Raw genomic sequence first — 27,062 nt, 5'->3', positions numbered from 1 at the left:
CAATTAACTGCAATAACAGGGGCTTGGAGTTTTATGGCGCTGACATCTTAAAATTTGCTGAGGTGCTTCACCAGCTAGTGTCCAGACCGAACGTGCCTTCCAGGATGTCACGGAAAGGTGGGGAGGGGTTATATACGTGTGTATATGTGTATATGCATATTTGTTTTATTATAAATTATATTTATACATTATATTTAGTATTATGTTATTTACTATTTTAACAAATAATAAAACTTGTTTTAAAGCAGATTTAGGAACTCCCTAGCAAGACACTATAAGGTCCTGTCTGCAAACTGTGAACTTGGGCATGACAACAGCCATCATAGGTACCTCTCTGAGAGAGCACTGACTCTTATATCAGCTCATTTTAAAAAAAAAATTTCTCAAGAGGACTGTGACCTAGGGCCACATGAGTAACTCTGTCATTTCCCACAGTGCTGTCCTGCTGAGCCCAAGAATGTTCTTTGTGGAGGTAAGGAGCCTCCCATTGGACTGTTATGCTCCATCCATCTGGATTAGTTCCTTCCTGTCTTCAGCTCCAAGTCCACTCCCAGAGCCCGTCTATCTCCTGGACCCAACCTACTGAGCTGGTCTCCCTTCCTGCCTCTCTGGAGGCAGCCAGGCCTGCGTTTGAGTCATTGATACAGTTTACATCACACTTAAAAGCATGTGCAGCGTTGCTACACTGTTAGGGACAGAACATACATCTTGTAAGGTTAGATTAAACTCTGTAGTTAACTAGCCAGGGTACCAAATCTTGTCCATGTGATGTGAGGTGGCTGCTCAAGCAGGGGACAGGTGCAGCCAAACTTGCGGAGCTTTGCCCAGGTCACTAAGAAGGGCCTGTGGCAACAAGATCCTTAAGAAGGGTCTTGCTGGATCTGGGAAGCCCATGCTTGTTGCTCGCCTGCATATTCATCCTTGGGCTTACATCACCATTCCAAAAGAACCTGCAAGAAAATTTTATGTCCTTCTGTTTAAAGAGAATATTTACATATCTAGCTCAGTCCCACGCTCTCTTCCAGCTGGAGACCATGGAGTTGGTGCCCTTCTGTCTCTGAATGGCGCCTGTCTTCCGCCTCCCCAAGGTGCACCCTCACCTCTGATTTAATAGCCTTCATCTGTCTGGAAACCATTCTCACAAATCACTGTCCCTGCAGGTAGTTGGAAGGAACAAATGAGATAATTTCCACCTCATTCTCAGCATAGAGCCCAGCTCACAGTAAGTAGCCTATAAATGTTAGCCATTATTATCATTACTATTCACCTGCCCTTTGCTTTACAGAGACTTGAATACATGCCATACACAATATAAACCTTTCATTTCCTGGCCTCAACCTTTCACCTTGCCTCAAAAGACCTGTTCTCCTGCCTTTATCTCCAGATTCCTCCACTTCCATCCGGCTGTGCTCACGTGCCACTCCCTCCCGTTTCCCTCCCAGTTCAGAGGGTCGCTCACTCTCTTGTTCTCCCCTCCTGGGCACTGTGCTACTTCCCTTTGCTCCAGCAAGGCTCCTTCCACTTCTTCCACCTTCAGTGCATCATGGATCAATACTTTGAGAAGAAACAACTAAAAAGAAAAAAGCAATTAAAAATACAAGCCCCAGTTTTTTATTATGAGAGTTGCCATGTATAAAACTACACTGTGAAATTTATGTGAAAGGTTTTTAAAGCTTACTCTCGGTTTCTGTCCATCTCTTGTCCCGGACTGGTAATGACCAGGTTGAGGACCAGCTCTGTCCATGAAGCACACTCTGAATAGTGCAGGTTATGTCATCACTGTCTCCCCTGGCACAGTTATTCAGGTACATGTTAAATCCAGTGTCCTCAAACTCCCACACCTGGCAGGAGCCTTACACATAGAGGGCGCTTGATAAATTAATTGAACTGAATGGGTGAATAAATGAATGCACCACAAATATTAGTTGAATTGAATGAAAGAATAAACGATTGTGCAGAGCATAGTTAAAACTCATAATCCTCAGGAAGAATTTTCTTAATGAATGGCATGCCAAAGGGATTATAATTTTTTATTTTTCCCTTTTATAAAATTCACTCATTTGCATTGCATATTAAGACTCATTCTTTTTCCTTGGTTGTTAAAATTTTCTATCTCTGATAGATAAATGGAGATAAGGGTTATGCTTTCACCAGAATATGAGCGTACTTGATAATATCTGCAGCACCAAGACATAGATGAGAATCTTAAGAGAACACATACCTTGTGCTTTGGTGAGATTCAGAATTTCTGAAGTTAATAATTGCTGTTTAGAGAGCATAAGGAAGAGATTAGATACTCATATGTATATAATGTTGACTAGAATAGTTACAAATCAAGAACCATACTTGAATAAGAGAGGTACAATTTTATTTTGTTGTATTGCCTTCAGTCACCAATTCAGTGTTGGATGAAAAGAAAAGCTGCCTCCCAAGGTTTTCTCCTCCTTAAGGAATGTACTTTGGTTATTGCCAAAGACATGGAAAGGGACCAGTTCCCCAGCTAGCAGGGATGCTTGCCAATAATCTCTGCTTCCATCTCAACTTAAAAGAAACCCAGCTAGACATTCTCTATAATCACATAAAGGAGGTTTTTAGATTTGAGGGTAAGCTCTATACATTCTTCTCTACAAATCACATGTTACTATTGTTTCTTACCTTACAAAAGAAAGGAACTATCAAGACCTGCAGACAGTTCAGCTTTCTTCGTTTTACTGTCTCACCTCCCCACAGACTCTTCAAGTACACAGTAATGTCTCCTGCCTCCGGGGTCCACACTGCCCAGTCCTTCAGTCCACAAACAATCATGGAGGCCTCCTGTGTGTCAAGCTGGAGTCAGCAAGACACAGGAGCAAATAGCTACGCACATGTGGTTGATAGTCTATGGCAGAAGCAATTACAAGAGTGATGCATCTATGGTAAAGAAGTGCAGAGTGCAAGGAGTATGGGAACTGTAGGGTGGACACTGACCCAGTCAGAGAGTGGGTTGGTCAGGGCAGATTGCTCCAGGGAAGTAGACATGAAGGATGGGTAGAAATGAACCAAAGGAAGTATGGCATGAGGGAGAGGCGTGTTCCAGGATCTCTAGATCATTGTTTTCTCTAATCATCACCTGTGCCAACACATGCACTCATAGATTATTATATCTTACTAATTGCCTCAGGTGCCAGTTTCTTATTTTCCCACTCATAGAATTAAGAAAATACAACAAATGTCACTTCAAGTATATATTAATACTTATTATGTGACAAGCACTGTAACTGTGCAGTAGCCCTCTTAGTTTGATATTATCATTGTCCCCATTTACAGAGGGAGAAAGTGAGGCAGTAGGAGGTTAAGTAACTTGCCCGAGGTCACATTGCAAATGACTGATGGGGAGAAGCAGGTGTGATCATTGGGCAGTCTTTCAGAGCTGGTGCTTTTAACCCCTGCACTGTTTTCTGTGTGCTGCAGGCGAACATTCTTTTTTTTTTTTTAAGCTTTTTTTTTTGTTTCTAACACAGTGCTAAGCAAATCAGCACCAATAAAATTATTAGCCATTTAATCAGGTTAGATTTAGTTATCCCATTGCCAAAGGGTCTTTATTTAATTGAAAACAAGATGGGCTGGAGGAGACTTGCTGACTATAATCCATGTATTAACAGAGGCAATGAAGTAAGTTTTAAGAAAATGAAAGCACTCGGTTTTAATTCTCCATTCTGTCACTTTGCACAATACCAGGACAAACTCCCTGGCATTTTTGTGAGAAGTAACTTCTATTCATTCCCGATATCATTTGGGTGGTGACAATGTGCTACCCACTGTTCTAAGCACTGAGGATTCAGCAGTGAACCACGCAGACATACCCTGCCCTAGTAGAGCTTTCATCCTAGTTACATAAAAATATGCATCACATGGTTAGCACAGTGCCTCTGATTATCTGTTAATTTTATGATATGGTGCTTCTGTTTATTGCTTTTTCTGGGGAGTATTGGCACATTCCTAATTTTTTCGTGAGGCGTGTCAAATGAGATGACAAAACAGGGTTTGTAGATGCTGATGGTAAATTAGGTAATACAAGGTGATTCTGTGGTTCCTTGGAGGCCTTCGTGATGACTCCTGTGGAGTAATCATACACCAGTTGGCCTCAGTTTTTTAAGATATCCAAAGGGTTCTCTTTGGGAGTACTTTTGATAGTGTGCATTTCAGTGCTAACATTTTCATGATAACAAGGATCTACACACTTTTTCTGTAAATGGCCAAATACTCAACAGGATTTATGATAACAACTCTACCTTCCCCTACAGCTAGAAAGCAGCCAAAGACAGTATGACAATGAATGGGCATAGCTGTGTTCCATTAAAGCTTTATTGATAAAAGCAGGCCTTCAGCTCACAGGCCCTAGTTTGCCACCCTCTGTTCCAAAAGAAAGTAAAAACTCTGTTAGCAATAACATCATGCATAGCACCCGCTTGGGAAGTGGAAAGAGAACGTGAACAAAATATCATGTTGACTTCCTTCAAACTCTGCGTACACTCTGTAGACAGTTCCAAGTCTGGAATTGACTCTTGATGGTTTTAGTTTCCTGTTTTGCATGACCTTCTTTCCTGACCAGTACAAAGAAGAAGTTTCAAGAACCCAGAAAGGGCATCTTTCCTGGAATAGAATCAGAGTTAAACTGTCCCATGGGATTTATGTTTAGTCGAAGGAGGAATGTTCAGCAGTGAGGGCCACGCGTTATCGAAATGTTACTGAGGAGGGTTACCGCTGGAAAGGATTTTCCTTCTCTAGATACTTTAAATTCTATAGATAGGCACCATTGGGGTTGCTAGTCAACACACAACTATTAGTCACTGACCATTAAAAAATCTGATTTTCACCTTGTCTTTTCTGAGGTGGTTAGTTCCTGATCTAGCCAGAAGGCTGATGGTAGATGAATTTAGTGGGTTGTATGTTCTCTCTGGGATTTGGTGGTCCGCTTTGTAATATTAGCAAACTAGAATGAAGTCTCACTAAACTGAAGGGAGAGGAAGCCAATCTGAAATAAAAAAGAGGAAGCATTTTCTAATGTCTTTCAAGAAATGAAACTTTATTCAAGAAGCCAAAAGTGCCACAGGGTAATGGGACCATGACCAGCGAACACCTATTGTAGATAAAAGTAAATTTAATTAACATATCAATAGTTTGTAGATCTTAGGTGTTTCCAAAATGCTTGAGGGTGTTTGACAACTTTTTTTCCCTTAAGCTCCTTTGCTTTCTCTTTGAAGAACCATTTTAAAGAAATAGAAATGCTGTTCCCATCTATTTTGATCTCAAGGATGTCTGATTTAATGTAATTTTCTCACGTTCCTACCACTTGCCCAAGGTGAGGAATAATTTAGAGAAAAAGAACAAAGAGCTTTTTGGGAAATGGAGATAGTGGACTTCTTTTAAAAATAAAATTTTTTAAAAAGGGAAAAGTACTGTAGTTTTTGTACATATTGGCAAAACTGCCACTAATCATTTTTAAGCTTCTTCATTGTCAGATGGTCTTACTTGCATTTGGAGGCCTTTGTGAATTTGTTCAAACTGGCAGCCATGCAAAAATAGCTTGTGTTCTTCTCTCTCTCTGGTCTCCTGTGTATTTAGATTGGGTTGATGGGTGTATTAAGAGCAAGCAGAGCAGAGGTGATTCCAGCCCATTGGATGCAGCAAGTAATTACTTTACACCCACTTGGGAAATGAATGTAGCCAGGGTCGGAGTGGGCAGATGCTGGCTGTTCAGTGATCATGTTCAGGAAGACGTGCGTAGGAAGGGAGGAAGGGTTCCAAGAGGACTCAGTTACCTTCTTCTAGGATTATTAGGACTTAAGTGGGCCTGAGGAAAGGCTTACTTGCCATCCTAACCCCCTCTTTCAGCTATCAGTTGCTCTTAGGAAGACTTACTTTGATTCAAACAAAAATATACTCGTTTTAAATCTGCAGAAGGTTCAAGGGACCATGGCCTCCTGGAGTTCTTAACAAGATGGAGAAAATATACACTGAGAAAAAGAGAAATGAAAGCTATGCAGTAAAAGATGACTGTGTTTAACAGCACAGGCCAAGCGGTATTGGATGAGTAATAAAATCAGTATGCAAAATATAAAATTTTTAGAAGGTGGGGAAGGGGGAAGGTAGAACTGGCCCGGGATGGTTGAAGGAAGGCTTCATGGAGGAGATGTGACCTGACCCTGGCCATGGTGGGTGAGCAGGATTTGGACGGAGGGGGAGGACAGGATCACAGGTGGTGAGTGTTATGAGTACCTGAAGAGTAGGCATGTGGTGTTTTTAAGAAAAAGTCGTTGCCTATTGTTTGGTAGCCACTTAATAGATGCTTATTAAGTGAATGAATGATTCTTTTGATTCTTTTTCTGCTTTGACCTTAGCCTATACCTCCCAGTTTAGAACTTAGAACTGAATCCTGTACTATCTCGCATTACTATCTCTTTCTGGCTCTACTGTTAGTAGTGCCTTGTGGGAAAGACCACTGTTTAATATTTTTGCATCTTCTACAGTACTAACTGGAATGTTGAGCATGGAGCAGGTGCTGCCTAAACACTCTTCCTTATTGAACAAAATGGCTAAAACCACAGAATACTAAGCGTAGGCTGAAACTAATGTTTTGTTGGGCACCTTGAGAAAGAAATTTTTGTAGTGTGAGTTGCTTTGTGGGCACCAAGAGCACACCCACCTGTGCTTGACACTACTAGTGGGGATGAACCCATGTAGGTTTTATCAGGTTCTACATGCCAGCTAATTTTCCTGGCAACTAATTTGGTACATGAACTTGGCCCATGCTGCTCCTATAGTATGTCAACTTGTAGGCATGTGGACTTTAGTTTATGATGGTCTAACTTGGATACTGGAAGTGTTTTTTTCATATTGTCTGATGAGAGCTAATAGTTACCTGGTATCTAGTATATGCCAGGAGGTATGTTCAGTCCTTGGAAAATGTTCTTTTAGTTAACTCTCACAATAGCCTTGTAGATACTACTTTTTTGTTTTGTAAGACAGAAGCTCAGAGCATTGAAATGCCTTGGCCATGGTCACACAAACAGTAAGTAGTGAAAGCTGAATTTGAATCTAGGGCTCTGATCTAGAGCTGCACTCCTATGACTGTGTTATGCAACCTCCATGGGCGACTAGGCAGATGGGACCAAAAACGTCATTTCAGATGAGGAGCCATGATCAAGGCAATGACCTTGGCAGAAGAGGGAAGTACCTTTGGTGGACTGATAAGAAGTCTTGAATTCTCCTATGATTTAGTGGGATTGTGAAGGGTTTGAAAATTTTCAGACTTTATAAAATGTCGTGAGAGCCATTGGAAAGTTTTTAACTAGAGGAATGATCTCAAATTATTAATTAATTTGTTTAATTACAGACACCAGATGCATACAATTATGTGCCAAGTTCTGTGTTGCAGCAAAATGTACATTGTTTTAGCTCTCATGAAACTTCGTGGGGAAGACAGAGCTTAGTTAGTTACATGTCATAAATACTGTATTTAATTACCAATTGTGTCATGTTCTTCAAAGTAAATATGTGAAAATATGAGAGAGTAAATGCGGGTTTTTTCCTACACCAAGGAAGTGACTCCAGTTAAAACCCAAAGGGATGAGAAAGACCTTGATGAGAAGAGGATGCCACTCAGAGTAATAGTGTATGCAAAGGTCCTGTGGCCAATGGAAATTTGACCTGTTTGGAAAATTGAGGCGGTAACCCTTTGTGGGGCTGAGTAGCCTGAAGAGGGGATGGGGGTAAGGTATGAATGGAGTAGCAGACAAGAAGTAAATCTTAACAGGACCTTACAGGTGATTGAAAGATGTCAGCCTTTACCAAGCAAGGTGGTTGCATGCTCCTTAGGTGGCGGGTGTGTGATGAGCAGGGAGATGAAGATAAATGTGAAAGTTGCTCATGACCAAACCCTGATGCTTCTTCTATTTCAAAAGAAGAGGCAGAACTCAGAGGAACCATCCTCCTGTTGTGTTTGCAAGCTGTTGGCACAACCTGGAAGGTGAAGAGTTTTCAACAGATTTGTCAGAGTTGTGTTCTATGGAAACTGACAGAGCCTACAGGCTGAGGGGCTAATTTTAATAGAAATAACCTGGGTGGGTTTGTTAATTTTCTCCATTCCCTCGATGACCTGTCTGCATAGCGTGAAGGTGCTTTGATGTGACTAGGAGAACAGAAGGATATTTTGTGCATAGCCAACCGTGAGAGGGATGCTGGTTTTGCAATGAAGAGGCACAGGAAGATGACAGGTGAGTTGTGTGGAAGGGGGAGAGTAGAACAGGTGTGGATTTTCCCACCTTCCCAAGTGCAACCTTGTTTATGTAAGATTCATCTTTCTTCTAGCACAGAATTAAGTTTTATGAACTCAGGGTGTTCAGAGTTCCAAGGAAATTGCACAAATTGATGAAGTATTTTGTAACTGGCATAGTGTGAGCATCAGGGGAAGGGAACAGACCCCTCTTCTTTCCTCTGATTTATTGAGTTTGTTGTCATTCCTCTTTGGTTGCATAAAACTTGTGGCGGTTGCTGAGAGCTTTTTAAATCCAAGTCTTGGGACACATTTTGCCTGTGTAAATGGACAGGATGGGGGATGGCTTCTTCCCTGAATGCAAATGATCTTGGTGTTGCCTTTGTCAAGTTCTTTGCTGGCTTCTGTATCTGGATCAGTTCTGGGGGTGAGTTGCCAGGACAGTGTGAATGCTGTGAGAATTACAATGCATCTCTGAGCTTTCTGCACCCACTGCCTTTAGGTCTTTGAGGTCTCCCCACAGCAGCAGGCAGAGTCCCCCAGGTATGGACAGGGCCGGACACTGAGGAAGGCATGGGTGCTGGACCTTGGTGGTTCTTCTTGTTGTCCTGGTGTCTGTGGTGGTGGTTATGTTTCAAACTCAGCTCAATGTGGGAGGTGTCTGCTTCCGGATGTACCACCTCCTCTTCGAGGGCTTGGAGAAGGCCCTCAGCCCGTGGTTTACATTTTGCAGGTGGAAGTCATTACATTCTCAGCACTTGATTTACTAGGATGGAGGGAAGAGGGTGATGGAAGAGGTTCTGGATAACCCCAAGTTTGCATCCAGTTAACTCTCAGTTATCAGTGGGCTACAGTTATGACTGTGTCCCCCTCACCCCCACTACTCCTTGACACTCAGCTCAGTGCCAGTCCTCTGCTGCCAGTTGCTTAGCCCCACCCCTGAGGGGAGGGCAACCCACGTCTCATTGTGCCTTCCTGTGATTAGCCAGGACACTGCTTACCCCTTCCCATACTCCCCCTCCGGAGCACACTGTCTGCAGCTACCCACCTAAAATCAGTGGAAAGACTTAAGAGCAAGGGAGATATGTGAGGGTATCTGAACAGAGACATTTATTATGCACATATCTCTCTGCAAACTCAATTTTTGTGCAGCTGTAACCTCACCGAGCATTCAAAATGAAGAGACATTTAGATCCAAAGTACAGACTATTATAGAAATGGAGGGTTGGGGTCTCTCACTGGGGCTTTGAAAGGCCTCTGGTAGTCCTCCTTAGGAAAGCACCCAGTCCATTAACTGGAGGAATCTGATTTTGTAAAACACAGTCACAGGAGGGAGGAAGTGGTCAAGCAAGACAAGGTTGAGAGGACTGTTTCATATTAACAGAAGAAAAAGCGGCACCGTTCAAAGTGGGAGTGGCATTGGAGAGGGCAGGCTGGCTGTGGGGGGCGGTTGTAACGGTGGAGCACTGGGGACACAGGAACAGAACCAGGAGGTGGGGGTGCACAGCAGAGAAATTTGGATCAGTGCTCCAGCAAGAAAACAAAACCGTACTTTTGACAGTAGGGGCCATATCTAAAAGGGAAACAGGATATCACAGTATGTTTGAGGAAGAGCTGTGGATGTCAGGAGAATGGAGCAGAGGGGATAGTGGAGCAGAAGCAAAAAGCTTGGGAGGCCAGAGGTCCTTAGCCGTGGCCCTGACAGTTGGGGCAGCCAAGGCCAGAACTCACAGTGGTAGGCAGGGCTTTTATTTGGTTGTTTTAAAGGAAGGATGTTTATGAGCCACACAGGGAAGAGGAGAGATTAGATTGTACTGTCTGTGTGACATTTTAGAGTCTGCCTTGGCAAAACTGAGCTTGTCAAGTCAGTAGGGTTGAGGAGGGCACTTATATGGAAACCCCAAGAGTGAAGGTCTGTACCCTGCATGACAGCTGTTGACAAGAATGAGTGCATGGTTCTCTCAAGCATCTGCTTTCTTCAGTGGGGCCGGGACCCGGACCAAGGTAGAACCTTGTGACGAGGATTGGAGGAATATATGTGCAGGTTGTGCGAGAACCAGGGACAACCTGGAGCTTGTTAATTCTCAGATGATTGCCCTGTCCCAGGTGTGTGCCTGGGAGGTGGTCTTGGCGATGGGCCCACCCCTGGTGGTCTAGGTTAGCTTCAGATTGCACAAACCGCAGATACATATTGGCCTCAGCCACATATTCAATCTGTGACCCGAGACCTTGAGAGTTACTTCCAGCGTTCGTACCAAACCCATCCCTCACCCTGCCCCACCCTGCTCTGGTCCAGGTTCCCACCCCACTGACTTCCAGCGGCCCTCTGGTCAACCTCTCATTTTTGCTCTTACTCCCTGCCTTGTCCTCCACCAAGCCACAGTAGCAGGAGGAATGTCCTGTTGGAAATGCGAGTCTGGTTCTGTCACTGTCCTGATTGGAGGCTTTCTGTTACCCTGAGAACAGAATTAAAAACCCTTCAGCACTGCTCTGACTGGTGTGGCTCAGCAGGTTGGGTGTTGTCTCAAAAAGTGAAATGTCCCATCCCTGGTCAGGGCACAGGCCTGGGTTGTGGATTTGGTTCCCAGTCAGGGTGCTTATGAGAAGCAATTGATTGATATTTCTCTCCCACATCGATGTGTTTCTCCCACCCTTCTCCTCTCTCTCTAAAGATAAATAAATGAAATCTTTATAAAACCCTTCAGCAGGTTTACAAAGCTTTGTTTGATTTTATTTTGTTATTTTCAAGGAAGGATATTTCCTGGACACTTAGGAAAAGGAGAAATTGGATTTCCATATCACTCCTGCTTCACCTTCGTGTTGCTGAATTCCAGACATGCTGATCAATCTGTTTCTTGATGTGGCAAGCTCTTCCCCACCTCAGGGCCCGTGGACATGTTGTTCCCAATGCCCAAAGAAAACTTTGTCTTCTCATCTCTCACCCCCCGGCTAATTCTGACTCACCCTTCCAGTCTCAGAATAAATGTAGTGCCTTCCTCAGTGTCTCATGGTCTCTTATAACCCTTACTTTCCTTCATTCCTTTTGCCACAGTTTGCAATTGCATATGTTTATTTGTGTGATTACTTGGTCGACGTCTGTCTTCTCCATTAACCATAAACATCCTAAGAGCGGGGGGCCATGCCTGTTGTATTCCACTCTATGTCTCAGTGCACTTTAAATATTGATGGAATAAAAGAATTAATGATCAGATTGAATGCATCACAGCAGGTCACTCTGTCCTTCTTTGTGCTTCCACATAGAAGAATTTAAGCATGTGTTTATTAATTTGTTTGTTCTACAAACATGTAATGAGCAGTAAGTATGAACAAGGCAAGAATAAGGCATAGTTCCTGTCTTTAAGGGGCTCTATTGGAAGAGACAGTCTTAGAATAAGCTAATTTTCCACACAGTAGAAGAAATGTTCTAATGCAGTTATAGACAAGGTGGCCAGGTAAGTGTTCCAGGTAGGTTATTAAGTATAACTTTCTGAAATTAAAGCTGGTGCGAATCACTGTGCCAGGGAAGTGATTAACCATTCCCAAATCTCATCAGAAAGACATTAACCTAAACTGTAAGGAGTAGCAGATAAACTGTGATCTAGTTCATTGTAACACAAGGGCGTGTGTTACTGACGGCAATATGGTGGCTGATAAGGAATACTGAAAAGCAGTGTCTAGGACAGCAGGTTTGTGTCACGGCCCTCTCCCTCTGGGGGAGCGAGGGCTCAAATTCCCCAGGAGTGACTGGTCCCCCTCTGGGTACACATAGCCCTGGCATGGAGAAAGGCAAACTGTTCTGCATCTTTCATGTAGAACTCCAGTCCTAGCAGCTTTTCAAAATACTGTTACAAATTAGAAGAACATTTAAAGATTGACCACTTATTGTTAGGTATCAGTGGGGATGGGTAAGGAGGTCATTTCTGGCTCTTTTGAATTCTGTGTGTAATTTAGCATGATTGAGCAGTTTATTGAACTTAGTAAATTAAATGTGTCCTCCCTTTTAAAATTACTTATAAGAGATGATAATGCTGAATCCAAGCTTACCACTTCTAGAGCTCTCTTCACTAACTCTAGAAAAATGACCTTTAGATAGTTACTCTGAGAGTGTCCTATGAACTGGCTCCCTCCTCCTGAGGGTTGAAGGGTATGAACTTTATTTCCTGACTTGATGAGTATTTCATGATAAACCAGTTCTGGCCCATTAACTTCATTTCTCAAAATGCAGGTTTTAAAAGAGTGTTCCCTAAAGGAGTTGCCGCTAAAAATGGAACGGATCCAACATGTTGGAAATAAAAATGGTCAGAGCTGAACCTGATACACAATCTTGATGAAAATAGTTTTTTGGTTTTCTTGTGGGGGACTGTGTTTTAGTTTTAAAATAATAAGTACCACTTACAAAGAAAAACTGACCTGTATCTGATTAGCTGCCTAATGTCCTGTAACTATTAAGAATGCCTGCGAAGGCCCTGTCTGGGTTCCTTAGTCCGTTAGAGCGTCATCGCAACACACCAAACTTGGGGGTTTGATCCTGGTCAGGGAACATGCAGGGATCAACCAATGAGGGCACAAATAAGTGGAACAACGGATCTCTCTCTCTCTCCCTCACCAATCAATAATAATAAAAAAGAATGCTTGTGAAATATGAGCCTACTCTCCCATTCCCCTAGTATCTTTCCTAATTTATCTGGAAAAGTAAACAAGTGAGGTAATGTTCCAAGAAAGCAATCCCCTCCCCTGTAGGGGATTTAGCAGAGAACAAGATAGGCTGTCTTTTTGGAGTTAATTGTAACCCACATTTACAGGGGCATCTGCCTATGCATATATAGGCTTATGTAAATGAATTTGCCTGAACGTGCTTGGGGAAGTGGTGAACTGGAAACCCCTTGGTGGAATTGGCTCCTTGTAGGGTGTGGTCTCATTCAAGGAGTGCCTACAACGCCCACTTCAATTTGAGTAAACAGACAGATAAAATGGTCACTGGGGTAAACCATAATTAGGTGTGTTCTTGAAATTTTAGAATGATTCTTTCATTTGCTTTTAAAGTCGACAGTATTTGACGGAGAAATTTTCCCCATAGATGTTTCAGCTAATTGCTCCTTCTAGGTAAAGAATGGCCCCATTTCTTGGTCTGTCTGATGATGACTTTTCATTTTCTGCCATAAACTAACCTAATTTGCAAATGAAAAATTTCACTGAAGCATTCGTTGCCTGCAAGGGAATTATAGCTGTGCACCTTTGGAAGTGTTCAGCTGAACACGCGATTGCCTTTTACACAAAAGACTTATGATCTTAATTCACAGTTAAAATAACAATTGCTCCTGGGTGGCACTTATTATTTTTTAAAATTTAGACATTTCAATAACAGTAATCAAGAGGAGTTATAGCAATAATTGTCAAGACTTGCTTAGTACTTCCTGTTTGTAGGGGAAGGTTTTCCTCAAATCACACTCCAGTCTCTTGTTGATACCTTTCACTGATAGTCTTTCTAGATAATTGGGGACTGGAAGCCCTTTACAGCTTCCTAGGAAGAATAGGAGTAGCAATTCTCTTCCAAGCCCTGCAGATCAGCTGGGTTTAGCAGAAGCCAGTAGGATTTAGACCAAGCAGAGGGCTTGGGGTCGTGTTGACTTGTGACTGTCCAAAAGGTTTTTTGGCTTGAGTATCCATTTTCTCAACTGTGAGGTAAGAATTAAAATGCCCAGTCTTTTTGTGTGGGCTGAGACGACCCTGTACATGAGACCTTCCGCAGGTCCCAGTGGGGAATGAAAGGCCATAGTTATCAGGCTTAATGCTCATTATAGTCCTTGTGGTTTAGGGCCGGTGAAGTGATTATAGCCCAGACAGACTTATTTAAAATTAAAAAATATATATCCAGGTGAGTTCTCCAAGGACAGCCTCACATTTGCCAACTCATTTACACTCTAGTTTAAAGCTTTGTTTGATTCATTAATTTGCTCCAGAGGTATCGATTGAGGAGCTCCTACTGTGTGCTGGGCACTGAGGATAAAATAGTAAATGAGGAAAAGGCCCTGCTTTGATGGCCTTTATTCTGCAGGCAGAGGGAAAAGTCCTGCAAGCTGGATGAGTTTGAAGAGCAGGGTGGCTGCTGGAGGGCAGGGAAGAGGAGGACCCGAGTTTGGCGAAAGAGGTAAGGTGGGGGCACGTGGGCTTGTAATTTGGGGAAAAGAGTTTGGATTTTACTCCAGGTATGTGGCAATTAATTTCTTTTATTTACTTGGCATGCAGAAAGCCCTTTAAAGTCCGGATATTTAGCTGCACGTCCGATGTGCCAGAACAGCATACGAGACAAGGCAGGCCCCTCTCTCATTCAGTCCCGGCTCCTGTTAGTCTCACCTGTCTTTCTGGACCCTGCTCCAGTCTCATTTGCCACAAGATCTTCCCCGTCTTCCCAGTCAGAATCACTCCCCTCCTGTTTGCTTTTTCCTTTTTATAGCACTTCTCCCATTCTGCCTTGTTTTAATTCTTGGTGCTGGTCTCCTCTGGTGGAGGGAGAGCCATGGGATGCTGGAGCCGTATGTTACTCCCTCTTTCTTCTGCATCCATGCCCTGAACCTGTGCTTTCTGTGTGGGTGATACCCAGTAAATAAATATTTATCAAGTGGAGATAACTTGAATCCAAATATCAGGCTAGCAGGGAGTAGTTTTCTAAAGCATTGCACCAGGGAGAAGCTGATCCTAGAGCACAGTGGGAAATGTATCATGAGTGCCCATGGAAGGGTTTCATTATTTTATTAGTCTTTACTTTTCAAGGATATTATAGACTCAAGTATATTATAGTTGTGCATTATATTGTGCATTATATAGTACATTATAGATTGTTTCATTTGCTTGATGTAATTGAGAGGATTGTTAACCTGGAAACTTTTAGAATTAAATTCTACTTCAAGGGAGAGCATTTTTATCCATTTTTAAAAAAAATTCAAACATAATATATACTTAAAAATTCAAACATTTAGAAAAATACATAAAATAAAAAAATTGAAATCGAACTCTCATAACCTCAGTATCACCCCCTATTCAGAGGAAATTATTATTAAGAATTCCTTGTTTATTTTTCCAGAATTTTTCACCTGGTATTTGAATTCCCTTTGTCCATGTCAGTGCTTACAGATGTTTCATTCTGTGAATGTTGCTTCGTCTTCCCTAAAGTGGGCATATTATTTAGACTTTCCCCTATTGAGAGGTATTTGGGTTGGCCTCTATTATAATGAACTTTTTGCTCATACCACTGTACCTCTCAAATGGTGTATTTTGCTGAGGCAACATATGAGTGCATTCTCCATGTTTTTTAAACCTGGATCTTCTATTACCTATTGTGTGCCTGGCACTTTGCTTCCATATTCTAGACCACTGAAGGATAAATTAGATCTTGCCTATGCTGTCAAGAAGCTTGCAGTCTGCTGGGGGACCTGGCTCTACCTAAGTAATTGTGTACAGTGTATGAAAGTGAGCCTAGAGGAGAACGCAAGGTGTCAAGGTGACCTAGAAGGAAAATAGTCAGATCTGCTGGTGGGTGTCATGGGAGAAGCACAAAGAGGGGATGGACTTTTAATCAAGAGGGTGGTCTGGAGAAGGGCATTTTGGGACAAAGAAAAGCACTGGGAATGGTGGAGCTGGGATGTAGGATGTTGGGGGAGGGAAAAGGAGAAAGAGATGGAATTGAAAATATATGCCTATCAATTGCAGAGGCCTTTATGTGTAAGAAAGAGTTTGCATGTTTTCATGAGCTTTGTGCTCATCCCACTGCATTTAATGCAATCATGCAAGGGATCGCTGCATATTCAAATTCATGTCTTTTAGAAAATAATGTCCTGCTTTTTCAAAGAAACCAAGCTAATAAGCCAGTTTGAGGGTGGAGGTGCTGTTCCACTGTACGGTGCATTTCAGTGGACTGCCCCTGGCTCCTGTAGGCCTGCACCTGGGCTACAGTATTTCTTGCTCTCTCCTCACTCTCACCCTTTTCTGCCTCTGCGTGGAGTCTGTGTGCAGAAGGGCCGAGCATCTTTTGCGGATCCTGCATCTAAATGGATAGGACTGGTCCCCAAGGATGTCAGCCTGGCAACCTTTAGAGTGTGAAATCCATTTAAAAGGGGATCAGGCAAAGAAAATCAGAAAGAATGGGGAAAGACTGTTTAGATGGGGTGGTTTATACAGTTAGTGGCTTTAATTTTTATTTCCTGGAAGGGGTTTGAGAGAAAGACATGTAAGGTAAATTCTCCTGTGAAGCGCTTATAGAATTGCTACTCCATCAGCAAGGAAACCACAGACCAGGGCATAAGTACTGTGAATTTAAAGCAACCTGGGATTAAATTCCTCAGGTAAGCCTGCTAGTCATGTCTCCCCAGTGCATATTTATCCAGATGTCCTTTTGGGATGGGACAGGACCAATTTTTAATGACTCTGAACCGCCTTCCCTGGGTCCTCAGAGGCTGCATTTTGCTGACAGTGGAAGCTCTTTGTGTGAGCTCCACGGGTGGCTGTGTGTGTGTAAGGAGGATTCTGCGCTCGCCGCCTCTCTGGGAGCCTGCACCTGTCAGTTTCTCCATCTCTGAAATGGGGATTGCAGCCCCTCTCCCGGAGCCTTGGTGGTAATGGATCATTTTGTGCAGGACTGTTTTGTTAAGAAAAATAAAGATTTATGGTATTAAAATATGCATGTTTAAAATAGCTCCCACTGCTATTTGGCTGTCTTTGCCTGAATTTCACTATGTCTGTAAGTGAGATTCAGCACTTTTTTGTGGACGGTGAATTGTTGCTACTAAATGAGCTTGTCAGTCTCTGCTAAAGAACAAAATGTCCTTGGATTTACCCCACACTGCATTGCTTTGTGTCCTTATACTGGAGTGCTAGATATGGACCGTACCCAATTCGGATGTTTCCTGAGAAGGCTGCAGCTCTTTAAGGGACACTGGTGCCCACAGCCACTCTCCAGAGCCACGGAGGAGCATTGGAGCCTCGGACTTGGGTCTGTCACAGACTCCCCCACTTCCGTGTGGGTGCAGGCCTGGGTGAGGTGCTACCCCGTGGGCCCTCAATGTGTCATCTGCAGGATTCCCAGCTCTGGGACTCATCATGAGGAGCCAATCCTTTGTTACTCCCACATCTCCTACTTGGGGATGAATTCTTGGAGTTTTTCTTTGTAGCCCCTGGTGCGTGATTTATAAATTCCAGCTTCCTGGTGATTATACAATAAGCAGCCATAAATAACAATCAGATGCCTTGGGAGCTCATCTTGTCATTTGGAGAGGTGGGTCCTTGCAGTGAAAGATGGGCCAGTGTGGAAGTTTCCTGGACTTTCGGAGAGTACTTTGAGACCCAGGGGACTTTTGGGTATTTGTCTGGGGCCTCTGTGGGCTGCTGCCAGATGCAAGGAAGGGACAAAGACAGTGGACTCTGGGGTCCCCAAGCTCCTATGGCTCCATCTCAAACAAGCATCCTTATTTGAGATCTGATTCGCCTACTGGCTTTTGCATAAGGTTTTCAGGAAAGGGTTCTGCTGCTTTAAAAAAAAAGTGTTTAAAACCTCTGGTTTATGCACTCTGTGATTTTGTATCCTTGCACAACCTTGGCGCGGTCTTATCTCATTCTCCATGAAATTGGAAAATGCATTTGTCACCCGGGCCCAGCCCTCAGCCTGAGTTGATATTTACAAAGTTGCCAGGATTCCTCAGATGGGTAGCCACTGACCTTGCTTAGTTGTGTCAAAGTCTTTTTATTAGTGGTTTTACATATGACTTCCTTTAAAATCATTAATACCTATTAGTAACTGCATTTTCTTTTCAGAAAATAAGCCTTTTAAAGGATGTTGCCTTTTTTTCTTCTCATAAATCTTTTTTAAAGTATATCTTTGGTACACAAATTGCTTTTATGGGTGTCTGAAATACTTTCGGCCACAGACTCATGTGAGGCTCACATGTCTGCATATCCCGGTCTTTCCCGCCCATCAGACCGCTTCCAGTGCTCTCTCCCGGCACTCTCACTCATCCCGGACAAGCCAGCTTACTCCCACTCCCCGGCCACTCGAAAAATCTTTCAGAAATGAGGACCTGACCAGGGACTGCCCTGATGATGGCTTTGCACCCAAAGGACAGTGTGTCCATGTCCCGAATTCTCTGACTCACTCAGTAACCTTTACTGAGTGCACATGTGTTTTGGGCATTGTGCTGAGCACCAAAGAATCAAGGCTGATGTGGGAGAAAGAAGGATCCTTTTCTTTTTTCTGCCTGGCAAAATGTGGGCCCATCATTCAAGAAGCAGCTCAAATAGCACCTGTTGTGAATTCTTCTTCACTTAGGTGAAGGAGCACCTCTCTTGTTCCTGAGGCATTGAAATGTATACCTATTTTCCTCCTCCCGCTGTAGGGTTATTGTACTTAGTTGTCTGTAGAACTATGCCCGAAGGCCAGCAACTGGGTCACGTTTGTCATTGTATCCCCAGCATCTCGCCCAGCCCTAGATACCTACTAGTTGTTCGGATGAGATTTCCCTTTTCCTGTCTGGCCTGGGAACAACTTATTCCTCTTCTTTTATGACATTTATCTCTTTCCACTTTTAAAATAGTTATTTATCTAGCTCTTTTATCTTTCTTATTGAAATCTAAGCTCCCTGAGGGCTGGTCTCTGTCTAATTCATCTTTGTCTTCCCCATAGAGCCCTGAGCACAAGATGTGTTTGGTGCATTTTGGGGGACCTTATCTTGTTCCAGCGAGTTGGTGTCATTTCGAGGAGGCTCCTTTTCGGGGAATGGGAGCGGCATTCCTGGTTTGCCCTCTAGCCAGTGGATTGGACATCACCTGGGGGTGGGGCAGAGAAAAAGCTCATCTGTACGCTGGCATCAGACAGCAACTGCTGAAATATCTGCTACATGGGTTCTGTTTGTTATTCCCTTGTAGTCATATTTGATTAATTCGAGTGTGTAAGAGGAAAATACTGCTTTGAGGCCAATTTAGTGGCCTAGATGTTGCTTCCTGTAACCAGGGGATGAATCTCAGCCATCTAAATGTATAGGTCCTTCCGTAGACAGAAATTCTCAGAACTCCGAGATCTCTTTAGAACCTAAAGAAGTCTCAGTATTTTTGTGCACTCACCTAAGGGAATGTTTGCCCCAGGAATGGATGTTTCTTGATCCTCTAGCCTTAGGAGGAAAAGCTGGGTCTTAGCAATGAGTATCACACCTTGACCTGCCGCATTCATCAGCACAAGGCTCTGTCCTGTGTCCCAGTCCTATTGTGAGGCACAGCCCTAGGCTCTGTTGAACCTTGGTAAAGGTCTCAGGTCATCTTGTGCCTCATTGGAGTTGGCAGTGGAAGCAGGGATGTTTGGAGTTCTCCCCCTGAAGTCACCTCTGTCCTCTGTGGCCCACCAGCGTGGAGATGCTGTTCCATTTTCAGTCAGTGTTTCCCTGCTCAAACCCTACTTCATGGGGTGCTGAACCTCTGTCGACTCTGCATACAGGGTGAGGGCACATAGACCTCGTGGAGCAAGGGAAAGATTATGCTTTGCTCCTTCCTCACCTTTCCAGTTTGTTAGCTTCAGAGATGGCTGTGAAGTGATTGATCACGAGGAGACCAGCTTTGCTCTGGTCCCCACCTCCCAGGGGTTGATATGAAAGGGGCTTTTGTCAAGGAGGACCCACAACCCCACAGTCCAGATGAGCACTCTTGCTCACTGTCGACCCACCTGTAGTCACCACCATATTGTGGAATGTATTCTGTGTAGGTCCCTCTCCCAAATGGTTTTCTGCATCTCCCCACAGCCAGTATAAACCCTGAGTGTAAGGATGAAAACAACTCAACATGTCGGCCATCGGTGGAGAGAGGATTGCGTTGTTGGCTGGGGTCTCCAGGGGTTGGGGATAATGCTCAGATAATTTACCACATGGCTGCGTGTCTGCATCATTTGTTTGGCTGGTGCCCTTGGCAGATGCCATACCTGACAGCCACCTAGTACAAGACCTTGAGCTGGGCCTTGGAGAAGCTCTGAGTTCAGGATGTTCTCTAATAGCAACTAATGCATTTATATTGAAAGGAGCCTGGTCATAGCAAAGAAAACTTTTCTTTCTAGCTGGGGTTTCAGAAAACTATTACAGCTGGAAGAATATTGCCCTATTTTGTTCCCTTGTCTCTTCCTGGGATAACTGAGTAAATATTGTGACCTGACTCACTTGAGCAAGATATTAGCCATCAGTCTAACCAGAGAGTCTGAGAAAGCAATGGGTAGTATGCACTTCAGAAGAGAAGTCCAGGAGAATTGAGTAGCAGTGGTCACAGCAAGTACAGGAGGTGGATCTGGAGATGGGGAGTATTTAAATGGCAAACGGGCTGGAGGTAAAACGTCAGAGTAGGTCAGCACCTCCTTCATCCTATAGCTACATGGTTTTCTAGCTTTCTCTAGGATTTACCTGGTGAAAGGAGCTGTGGAGAAGCCCCCATAGCTCTAGTTTGAATTCCCTTAAGCAGTTGCTTCAAAACCTCAGCTGGTATCTGTTGAAGTTTTGACTGTGGTTAGTACTCACCATTCCTTGCACAATGCCAGCACCACCCCAGGCAGTTCATAACATTTTAATTTTCTCCTAAAATGTGCTTTTATTTTATTTTGTAATGTGTAAGTTCATGAGATTGTAGTGATTTAAGCAAATGGAGACTGTTATGTGGAATCTAATGGAAGACACACCCAGCGAGCATTTTCATTCATATTTTTCCATTTCTTTTGGCAGCAATAATGCAATACTTCTATTTTTCACTATTATGTAGTGTTATGGGGAATAGTCTTTGTGGGTTTAGATTCCAGAGTAGCATATCTGATTCATACTTGATAAAACAGTGTTTGCTGAGTAATTTTGTTGAAAAGCAGCTGCTTAGGGAGAAAGGGAAGAGCCTGCTATGAAAGAACAGAGCATATTATGTAGCTCCAGTGGAGTTCACTGGGACCAAGAGACTTTGGCTACCATGAATTCTGGAGACTAGGTTGGTTTGATTAGGCTTAAATTTCAATTTTATTCTCTTCTCTCCCCCCCTCCTCTCCCCTCTTCTTTCCCTCCCTCCCTTCCTTCCTTTCCTCCCTCCTTCCCTCCCTCCCCTCCTTTCCTTCCTTCTCTCTTTCTCTCTTCTTTCTCTTCAGTCTGCCAGCCTTCCTTTAAATTACATATTTGCTAACCAACAAGGTCCTTGATTATTTCTTCCCTGTAGGACTGGTCACACCAACCTAAACAATATAGGTGACTATACATTTATTGTAACCTTGGAAAATGTTGTTGGTGATTTATTAAGCATTCTTTCTCCTGATCCCAAACAATACATTGTGTTGGCCCATGTTCCCTGGAGGGTTAGCTTTTCCCTTATCACACAGACCAATGTTAGCTTATTTTTATCTTGGTTGGTTCAGTTGTTTGACAATGGTGTTGGCTTCTTGAAATATAAAAGCCAGTCTTGGGACCACCATCAAATGTTTAAAATGTTTTTTCAAAGTACTTCAAAGAAAATTTAAATATATGTCATTGTATTACAAATCAGGAAACATTGAAGCTTACTTGATTCTTTTTTGCCAGTTGGATATGGGTCCACAGGAATAGTTCTTAACGTTTCTGACTTAGCAACCTGGGGCACTGTTCAGCGAAGGTGTGTTGACTCTGCTTTTCCAGAAGGAGTTCTCTTCATATGTATCTGCTTGTGGATCAGTAGAGAACATCATGCGACTACTTCCTGTAGTTACTCTAAGACTGTCAGACTGAGGAAGCTGGGGGCAGGGCGAGGTAAATGACTCAGCCCCAGGACCCTCCTCCCAGAGAGTTTTGTGGTGTCCTTTGTTTGAGCAGGGGAGCCTGGTGGGATTGGGAGGTGGGAGTCTGTGTGCGCCCAGCCCCAGAGTGTGCTGGGCTTCCTTCATTAAACAAGCCCTTGAATCACACTCAGGCAGTAGCAGTTGTAGCAGCGCTAATGGATGCCCATTTTGATGGCAATTTGGCAGCGAGTCAAACTTTGGCCCTAAAGCAGAGGTGGTGCAATTAGACAGCTGAGATGCATTCTCTAAACACACACTTTTAATTGATTTCAGCTTGTTCAGTTCACAAAGATAGAGCTCTGACACATAGCAGCCTTCTTAGAGGGGCTTATTTTTACTTTTCCTTTATTCAGCAGCGTAATTCAACAGCGACAGAAGCAACAATAATACAGAGCTCTACAGAGCGCGTACTTGGCATGGCTCGGATACAAAAAGTATTATTAAGAACTAATGAGTGAGATAGTTAGATGTTAACCGGAAAAGCATTAATGAGCAGAAGAGAATTCTGGCATAAACATCTGTTTCTGAAGCAGATGTTACCTTGTAAATCTGCTGAAGAAAAGCCTATGCAAACGGAACAGCGGGCTGTTTTAGGTAATAGGAGGGGCAGAGCCATACAGCAAGGTTTTCTGACACTGTTTTTGGCTGTTTTGAAACTCTCAAGTGACTTTGCGTGTTGAGGCAGTGAATTTTAGAGGGCATTTTCGGGGTGACAAAAGGTATCAAACAGAAGCTCATTGTAGTGTCAGATCACAAAGAGCGGTAGACCGTGGATTCCTCCTGCACAGGAGAGATTTGGGATTCTCATTAACTAAATGGCTTGTCTCTTGCCCCGTTTTGTCTAATGCTTCGTAGTCATTTCAGTGTATATGGATTGTGGCTGCCGTCATCTTCCTGTGCTGGAGATTTAAGACCCTTTCTGCCCCAACAAAAGTTACTTAACCTTTGGCTGACTGATTGGATGGCTGACAATGAGTTAATGGTCACACGTTCCAAGATGACACAGTGAATACATTTTAGCAGCTTCCAGTCTTTCATCCAAGACTCACGAGGTGGCAAGATTTTTAGGGATCCCTAATAGAGGCCTGCATGTTTTTTTCAGAGCCCTCAAATACACCGTGTAGGCAACTGCCTCATTCATATCTCCACGGGGACAACCTAACTTAGCTTATTTTCATTAGTATCAACTTAGAGCTGGAAGGAATCTTTAGGATCATTTAGTTGGTCCAGACACCTCAGTGAACACACCAAGAAGCAGAAACAAAAAATAAGAACAAAAAACCCTGAGGTCCTGAAAGTGGTTTACCTAGAATTATTGGTGAAAGGTCTAGTCTGCGGAACCCGGCTCGTGCCTGGAGCTCTGTCCCCTTCACCCCATTGCAGGGAAAACTCCTTCTTCCTTCTCGAGCCTGCTGGAGGTCAAGAATGGAGAGTTTCCTCCAGCAGAAACAGACCCTTGGGAGAAGATTCTGGGCTTGCTCCATTTGGTGTTTTGAAAACTAGGAGTAGGGACTAGAGTGAAAGAGAATTCCAGCCCCCAGGCTATGTAGTTAGAGGTTGCCCTTGCGTGGCTCATTTGTTTACTTAGATCCACCCTCAGAATGATCATAAACATGGTAATTGAATTTTTTTTAACCATTCATCTCTGGAAAGCCACGTTTACCAACAGTGTGACAAGGCATGGCTCCCCAGTGGCACACTTGGAGCCCCCTGCTTGTCCTTACTCTTAGTGGTGAGGCGCAGAGGCACTCAGCAGCCGGCCCCAATCCCAGGGACCCAGAGCCTGCCCCAGTGGTGTTTGCCGCAGCTGGATGGGTCTGCCTGTCCCTTCCTCCCAGAAAAAAACAACAACCAGACAAACACCAAACAAACAAAATTTGTGGCTCTGAAACCTTTGAAGGAGAATGTCCTGATTAGAAGGCATTTTCCCCGTTTTTGGCTGTACTAAGCCTCTCTTCCTGGGCCCCAGGGGCTTTTTCCCAGGGACTGTTGGGAAGCCTCCGAGGGTGGCCTGGGTATTGAGACATGTGAAAGGCATCCTTTCTCCTTTGTACTGTGTTTATAAAAGCTCTGGGTCTCAACCCCGCAGACATGACGATTCCCTTTTCTGTGTGTGTGTGTGCGCACGCATGCATGTGTTGTTCATGCAAGAAAGAGCATGAACAAAGCCAGAGTTGCACAAAACAGGATGATTTCCCAAGTTAGCAACATCCATATCCTCCCGCGGAGTTCCCTCTCACACAGAATCAAGGAAGGCCTTGGTGAACAGTAACCACTCATCTCTGACTTTTTCCCGGAGCACAGACATTTACTCATCGTCAGTAGGGGCTTTTTGTCCTCCCTAAGAGAAACTGGCACAGCTCATGTTAACAGAAAATTTTAAATTAATTCTTTTTGTTATGCTCGAGGTGCTGATTCATTTCTCTGGAAAGAACCTTTGCGTCTGTCATGTAGCTCCTGGTGTGTCAGAAGCGGGCTTTGTGTTACTTCAAGGGGACTTCTGTTTCACACCCTGTGGTACTGGGGACACGTGGTGCTCACAGAGCTCGTGTTGGGTTTAGACTTCGGGGAAGGTGCTCATGGGGCTGCCAGTTTGAACAGTGAAAATTGTGTTTGTGATTCATTGTTTCCTTGACAGCGTGTCTTCTACTTTGTGGTGATGACCCAGGAACATGGGAGATTCAAGCAGCGTTGCTCTGCCTTTGAGTTTCTCTCTTAAATGACTCCTTCCATCATTTTTCAGAGCTGGTGGAGGAGGCTATCCATAGACTTCTTAAAAATTCTTAAATTCTCTTTTTAAAAGGCCCTTTCTTGCTGTATAGAAGGAGTGTGTTTCTTCCATGTGACTTTGTTGTGAGGTTACAGTTTACTAGATGTTTTTGCTCTCAGAACTCAACCATCATCTCCTTGATCCTCATGCCAACCCTCTGAGGTACATATTACCAATGAGCACTCTCAAGGTTATGGAAATTCTGGGTGTTCCTGAAGGTCACACTGCTAGTAGGTGATGAAGCTAGAACTCGAACCAAGATATATCTCATTCAAGCCCATACTCTTTTCACAGTTGTGTCCCCTGAGCCCGTGCCACTTGATGCCATACCACTAGTAAACTTCGTGAACATTCTGGGAGAAATCGTCCAGTTTCCTGTAGCTGTGGCTTTGTTCATGTTTTTTTCTTGTATGAGCATCACACACACATACACACAGAGCTTTTTTTTTGTTTCTGTTCCTTATATCGATCTTTTAAGCCTTGATTCAAAGCAATCTTTCAGGAGCTCTTGTCTGTGCCCCTGCTCTTGTCTGGGAAGAGCTCCTGTGGCCCTCTGTGTAGCTCTGTTACAGCACCTCCCATGTGGTATTGTGTGTCTGGGCTGTCACCTGGGTCACCATGGCAGTGCCTTGAAGTCGAGGGCCTTGTCTCAGGGCCTCCCTAGCCCAGCACCTGGAACATAGAGTCCATAAGAGCTCTCTCCAGATCTGAACCAAATCAATAGTGGGGATTTCAAACCCAGGCGGCATCGGTAATATAGGTTACCTGCACTTCAGGAGGTGGCACAGGCTGTATCCTGGAGCAGGTCTGGAAATGGCGTTGCTAAGGGAAGACATCTGTGCCTTTCTACTTGTCAAGCACTGTGACAATCTCCACAAGCAAAAGGTTTGAAGAACTATAACATTTATGGCTCACTGGCCATAAATTCACTGCAGAACACATAAAAAATGCCATTCCCACAGGGTTATGGCAGAGATTCAGTATTGCAAACATCTGCATATAAGCAGTAAAGCTAACCTCTGGTGTGCAGCGCTAGACTGTTAGCGACGTATATTAACATTAGTGACAATCAAATGTGATTATCTGAGATGGCATTATATCTGCCAACTACAGACTTATGGCTTCTAAAAACCCATTTGCCCCCTTCCTCATATGTTGTTTTTATATGACTCAAATCACATGCAGAAATTTGTAATTAGTGTGGCTCTGCCTTTGGTTTTTTTGGTGGATAATGGGGTATGTATAAATTTTCAGTACTTAGATTGATTTTAGCACTCTGGATAGAATAGGCTTTCAAAAGTTTGTTAAACAGCTGAGTAAATGTCAACGCATTATTACTTTACATTCAGAGACATTACTGAGAACTAGGAAAAAGGACCTGATTCTGATACTGGTAGGCAGGGCATTTGATCCAGCAGGTTGGTAATTAATGTACAAGGTAATTAATTGGTTGGAGTATACATGTTATGTATCATGTGTTAAGGTTTAAATGCTGCCATTATTTCCTTTCTATTATTTAAACTAGGGTTTACAGCCTTTTTCTTTTTCTGTAGAGGGCTAGATAGTAAATATTTTAAGCCTTGTGGGTCATATGCTCTCCGTAGTAACTATTCAACTCTGCCATTAGAGTGGCAGGAGACAGCTTGTTAACACGAGAGGGGCTGTGTTCCAGTGAAACTTGATTTACAAAGACAGACGGTGGGATAACTCCTGATTCAAACAAATACAGATTTTTCAAATAGCTATTGGGAAAGTCATGCAAAAAATTTTTTTAGACCTTTTGGGAGTGGACCTCTTATCTGGCTCCTATTCCATTTGATAATTTCCACAGTGGCCAGATCAAATTTTAAGTATAAGTTTTTAAATAAAAAATTATTCCTTATCCTTCTGTGATGATTCTTAATATTTATGTGATTTTAGTTAATCTAATGCATAGACTACATTTCTAGTAACTGGCTTACTGCAGCACAAATTTCCAAAGAGGAGAGGATCTACGAAACACACTGATCTGGTGACATTACTCTGAATAATTTTCTCTAAGGTGTCTCTTAAAATTCTGCCTTAGCATGAGCCTTACTGCATTCGAATAAGTAGACTTTCAGATGGGCACAAATATTTAGGCTTCTAAAACACAGGAGCTCAGAACCAAAATTTTTTTCTTAGACATAATCCAAGCATCACCAGCCCAGTGCTTCCTCCATCTCACATGGGACCCCTCCACTCTGTGAGGATGGACACAT

The 27,062-nt window shown here is 43.4% G+C and overlaps 1 protein-coding gene and 1 long non-coding RNA gene across 2 annotated transcripts in view; one reads left to right on the top strand and one right to left on the bottom strand.

Annotated features, from left to right (window-relative positions):
- RORA (RAR related orphan receptor A) overlaps positions 1 to 27,062 on the top strand; it is a 701,886-nt gene that overhangs the window by 115,002 nt on the left and 559,822 nt on the right. The gene's annotated exons all lie outside the window — the stretch shown is intronic.
- Positions 8,024 to 25,564, bottom strand: LOC118499031. Its single transcript, XR_004901538.1, has 3 exons — positions 25,440 to 25,564; positions 24,977 to 24,979; positions 8,024 to 8,651 (listed from the first exon to the last, which is right to left on the bottom strand). It is a non-coding gene; the product is annotated as an uncharacterized LOC118499031 (long non-coding RNA).

The sequence above is a fragment of the Phyllostomus discolor genome, chromosome 1 (genome assembly GCF_004126475.2).
Source record: "Phyllostomus discolor isolate MPI-MPIP mPhyDis1 chromosome 1, mPhyDis1.pri.v3, whole genome shotgun sequence".
Taxonomy (NCBI): domain Eukaryota; kingdom Metazoa; phylum Chordata; class Mammalia; order Chiroptera; family Phyllostomidae; genus Phyllostomus; species Phyllostomus discolor.
The sequence above is the reverse complement of the archived record's forward strand: the minus strand, read 5'-3'. Positions and strand labels throughout refer to the sequence as shown.